Consider the following 6,000-nt stretch of genomic DNA (forward strand, 5'->3'; position numbering starts at 1 on the left):
TCCAGTTTCTTAAATTAGGAATTCTCAGTGGTTTCAAGTCTGTATATTTTTAGGTTTTGGCTGCCGTTGTTACAAACATGACATTTTCCGATACCACCATTGGCTCTAGGAAACTGTTATGAGCGCTCTGCACTGTTCGCTGATATTTAATTGACAAAACAATAAACCATTAAATTGAGAATTAATAATCTGTTAATCATTAATTCATCTTTGATGCAACTACAACTGATGTTATAGTCATATCTTTTAGTTCACTGACATATTTATTCTTAATGAAATCTCATAGAAGCAGTGCGGCTCCTAGACTACAGCGTATTGAATACATCGCGTGACATTGAAGTTCTTCAGAAATATATCTATCAATGTAATTTCTGTGTTGTACATAAAAAGTGCATTTATCCCACATATACTGGAACAAAGATATAGGACCAGCAATGGTACACGGCTCACATAATAACATAAATATGCTTTTGAATGTGCGCTTGTAACAACTACTGTGTTTTGAGTATGGGAGCCTGTTCTTTTCAGTCTGGCACACTATCAAGTACTGAGCTTAAAGCCATTCATGTTCGGCCCACATCAATTCAGCCTTTTTTTCCTCACCAATTGCTGCCATGAGTGTCTGGAAAGTTGAGAGCAGGGTCTTGCTCCCTCACAAGCCAGATTGACCTACTTTTTGTCGAGACAACTTCCAATAAGACGAGGTCAGTGTTCTTTCATTGGTGTCTTGCTTTGGAGTCTCCCACATGTGTCTAATTTCAAAAGACACTTGTGTTACTTAATAGTAGAAGAAAAAGTGGATGTATCCCTCTATGATAGTTCATGCATATAAATAATCATAATAAATTAGGAACATTGGTTTTAAAAATGGCTATTATTCCTTTTGGATTTATGTTTTAATAAGAATAAAATGTTGTCTGTAAGTGGGGGACACATAGATGAAAGCAAGTGGCAAAGTTAAACACATTCATCCACAATGCTGTGGTTTCACTCTCATATGTTAGTGTAATGTATTCCCGCCTGCCGGACAAACCGAGGCTCTCAAGTGTGCGCCTTCCATTCTCCCCTACCCTACTTTTATTTTTATCACTGAATAATCATTAAGAGCAAGGTCATTTTGATCTTCTGCCTCAATAGGCCTCAATTAAATATTCATTCATTCTGATGTGGCCTCCTCGGCAGCTTCTTTGGTATGTGTGTTAAAGAGACAAAAGGCTGTGCTTTTGATTACACAAGCTCAAGCTTTTTCAAAGACATCAGGCACCATTATATAGAGTTAAACCATCTTTTCCACTGATCAACAGAGTTGTTGGTAAAATGTTTATTTTGGCGAAGATCCGTGATTTTGTCCTTGACTGTTAAATCAAAAATAATTCAGTTTGCAAAGCTTAATGGAGCTGTGTCTTCAAGGCTTTGGTTTTATGTGTTGTGCTGTACTGCTACATTATGAAATTCAGCAATCAGCCACACAATATCTGGTTGTTGTTTAACCTGAACACGTAGCAACATGACATTATTTTCATCTATATTAAACATCTAAATAACAGCATTAGGGACGTGGGAAAGGCATGACAATCCTAGTCATTTGTTCCATTGCAACACTTGAGTAAATAACTATAAGATGGATAGACGTTGTTCTTGGTACATATTCATTGTCCACAGAGGATGAATTGTACAAAATGGTGATGATCCCTTGATGGTGGCTTTGTTGTACTCAATTAGAGGGCTATGTCCAAAATGTGTTGCACCATATATTGCACTTCCTTTCCCCTTTGCCATATAATTTATCCCAATTTTTTGTGTGAAATTTACGCAGCATATATTGCCCTTGAAATTCATGTACAGTACACTTCTGTGTGATAACGATCCCAAAATGCGATGTGAGACAGTCACTCCACACTACATCTGTGTCATACAAAATTACTATGATTCAAAAGGCTCTAGAAAGACACAGACGTGTAACACATATTACAACCCTGAAACAAAAGCAGCTAAATGCAATTCAGCCATCTTTAATTTAGTTTTTGTGCTTTTATTTAAATAAAAATATAGAGGGAAGAGTGCAGAAATAGTACTTTTTAATCCTGTCAGCCATCATCTGAGAAAAAGCACAGTGTCAGTAAAAACATATGTATTAGCATTAACAAAACATTAAGTTGTCCATTGTTCTAGCTAGGTAAGAGTGCTTATTGTTTTACGTCTTATTATAGCTTTTCACAATATGGAACATATCTCCAGCCCTGCCATTACATTTATCACTTGATTCAGCAAGTATCTGAAAGCGCAGTGAGTGAACAATAGGTCCAAGGATGATTTGCACATGAATGATGTCTGTGAATGAGAGTGGGTTACAGAGGAAGGCTGTCTCTCCATAGTCGGGGCAGGAAGGTTTTCTCCCCTCTGCCCCCACTCCAAAGACCAGGTGAGATTCTCCGACACAAAGGGCCAAGTGAAAATCTGTTCAGTATGGACGCCTAAAACCCTTATTATGGTGATGCTTTATGTTGGATTTCAGGGGATGTATATGAAAGCACCAAGGTGCGCCTGTCTGCAGCTGGGTGCCGTGTCTTTATGGACTGTTGTTACATGTCCACCTGGCTTTCAACTTTTCAATACATTATATTTTTGCCATATATTCAATACCAGTCTCCATCTTGATCTGTGATGAAGCAATTTTACAGCTCTTTGCTAAGGCAGTACACAATAGGTTCAGGATTTATCCAAAACCTTTCACTGTGCAAATGTAATTACTTATAAGTATTTTAACGAGAAAAAAAAACCCTAGGGTGAATAGAATATTGAATTAATACATTGAATTTTGGTTGACACTGTTTAATTACACATCTTGAACATATACACTTTAACGAATGCATTGCCCAACCCCTACACACATTCACACACAAATTGAAATGTGAATCATAAGCAGCATTATTCTAAGCAGTCATACGTTTATAGCAGAACCACACTCTATGCTCCATTTACTTACAATTCCATATGCCATTAAAATAAACCATAAGCAGTTTACGTAATATAAGCACGTCCACCTATTGTTAAGTGTAGTCATATGAAATGTTTAGCTAGTAAACATACACAATGTTCATAATGCAAGACTCAATTCGGTCAGGTATCTTGTTTGCACAATGTTCCTACTAGTTCCTTTCCCCCATCCAAGTGCAATAAGCTCATTTTAAAGGATTTAATCTAAATCACTTGTTGAAACCTTCTACCTGGATTGATCACCTGAAGGTTATCCAGCCCTATGATTCACAGTAATTTAATGATTCTTCTCAATGTGTAGTTAGCCCTTTACCTGTTGACTTGAGAGGCAGATAAGGCTCATACATGGTTTAAGATAGTCAGTTATGTATTTTGGCCCTTAGCACAGACAATTTAATACAAGAAGCTGAATCTTAAAACCTTTGTTTTACACAATTAAAGCCATTCAAAAGAAAAGAAATGGAGTGTAGCCTCCATTTTAGTTTTTGTTTTAGTAACATGGAATTGTTTCATGATTCTTTCTGTTTTTCAGACGGTAATGGTTTTGTTTTTGAAAAAGATAGATGAATGCCAACTTTCATTGACCCTACTCTTGTGCCAAATGCAGTAATTCTCTTTTGGTCTGAATTTTCTGCATTTAGCTCAAGTTCATAAACGTTTGTTAAATTCTTTGGCTGAGAAAAAGCAATGGAAAAGTTGTTGTTTGTTGATAGAGCAGTGTGCGTTTGAGTGTCGTCTTCACAAAAACAAAACTTGACTTTATTGCTTTAAGTAATGTTGCCAAGCATTTAAATTTCAAATAGAGGAAGTCCAGGGATTGAAGTCGGGGAACCACACACATCATGTTGATCGGCTTAGATGCATGATAACGATAATGACAGCCATAGCACTACATACTTCCTGATAGTCCTTGCGCTGTGGTTTGTCCATCTTCCAAAGACAATTGAAAAAACAGTCAACTGTAAAGACGCCAGCTCTTACTTAGCGTTTAGGAATAGATCATTCAGCTGGCACATGACCTCATATGTGACAAAGCAATAGCCATGTTGGGCTGCAATTTCATCATTTGTCTGTGAATGCTATACAAAATGCATTTCACATTAGGGTAGTCTTGTATGTGCCTCAGAATGCAACATTTAATAATTAGAGAACTGGATTTGAAAATATCCTTATATGAGTATTGTTGCATTAACTCACACCCTCCATGACTGACTGAAATGAACTAAAGGACTTGGGGTTAGGAATCTGAATAATCTGCTCCAAACATGCCTGGAGTAAACACAACCAATGTGCCCCAGTTTTTCTCTTTTGCTTCTTGTCTATTTCTGAGGCTAAGATAAGCACTGGCTATGTTGAGTCATAATGAAGAGACCCAAACTGGAGCTATGGTCAGAGAGCTCCAAATCTAGATTGCCAGATTCCTGCTCAAGATGCTTCAAATCACATTATAATTAACCGCATTTAGGATGGAGAGCGTAGACTCCCTGCTTAGAGCTATTCCCATGATTCTGTCTCTCTCTATCTCCTTCGCTCCCTCAGACTATCTTCCGCAGTCCCCATCTCTTGCTATCCCTATTTTCAGTTTGGGTAATTAATATGGAAAGATGGAAAGGCATCATATTCTACAAATTCCTATGAGATTGGCTTGCAAAAGCTGTTAAAGCCAAGTAGGTAAATTAGTATTCATGCAGGTTTTCCTGTTGCAAGTCATCTTTCCCTGTGGGACCAAGTAGTAGATTGGGTAGACAGGCAACGCTCATCCTTGATTATGTGAGCAGAATGCCACCACACAGCCGAAGCCCAGCAGGAAAAAAAAAAAAAAACATTCCTTAGGCAGTAAATCAATTTCTGTGACCTGCTAAATGTAATTGACTACACTCTAATTCTTTAACCCTGTGTATGATGGTGAAAAAACCTCCTGAGGTAGAATGATTACCAGCTATTATACAAATCCATGGTTTCTGTATCAGTTAATAACCATTTACAGCAAAATTATACATGTGCCATGATGCAGTGGCAATAAACAATTGCTTTAATGCACTAGTCATGTCTTTGTTTAGTCAATCAACTGGATCTCAGAAAACCACCTATTATTCAAAATACCAAAATGGCTTGGTAAAGAGTTTTTTTGCTTTTAGATGCATGGAAATTTGTATGTAAATTGAGATGTTAATATTTCAGCAAAACACTGGATATGGCCTTTAATGTTATGGTTCATACACCATAGGGTTCACTGGGAACATTTGATGCTGTTACGCGACGTAAAATGCTTTAATGATTATGGATACACATTACCGTAGTTTCAGATATTTTGCACAGCATAACAATGTTTATACATATGTGTTTATGTCAAATACATTTTCAAATAATTGCTTAAGTACAGATAATTCACATTGTTGTTGTTTATACCATTCAGCATTCAATATATTTGACAGAACAGTTTTGCCATACTTTTTCTTCTACCTAATCTTTGGTCTCCTTTGACTGAACATGTTTTCCTGGCCTCAACTTGATCAGTTGACAGCGGGCCCAGGACATGGACTCTGACTTTGGCCAGATTAATTAGCAGTCCATCCTCAACAGTCCATTCACCAATTTCTATTAGACCCAGCTCAGCAATCTGGTGGAAGGTAATTTGGTGCTCCATGCACACAGGGCGCAGCATTGACACCTTATGCTTCGTGATTGAAGGCAATCTCCTGGGGACAGTGCTAAATTTATTCATGGTGCGCTCTCCCACAGCCACTAGAGACGTGTCTGTGCCCGCCTGCCACACATTCACAGATTTCCTGCTCTGCATCTTTCACCGAATGCACAAATAATACTAAATGATCTGAGGGAGTTGTTGCGGTGTCTTACATTCCTACCCTTGCGGGAACCTGGTGATATCTGGCTGAGTGACTTGTGTCCCTGAAATGAAGACAATGCATAATGTCAGGCTAGTGAATATTATTGCATTTACAAATCTTCACCCTTACAACCTCTTCCATTCTCCCTTTCTCT

The sequence above is a fragment of the Eleginops maclovinus genome, chromosome 19, assembly GCF_036324505.1.
Source record: "Eleginops maclovinus isolate JMC-PN-2008 ecotype Puerto Natales chromosome 19, JC_Emac_rtc_rv5, whole genome shotgun sequence".
NCBI classification, from domain to species: Eukaryota; Metazoa; Chordata; class Actinopteri; order Perciformes; family Eleginopidae; genus Eleginops; species Eleginops maclovinus.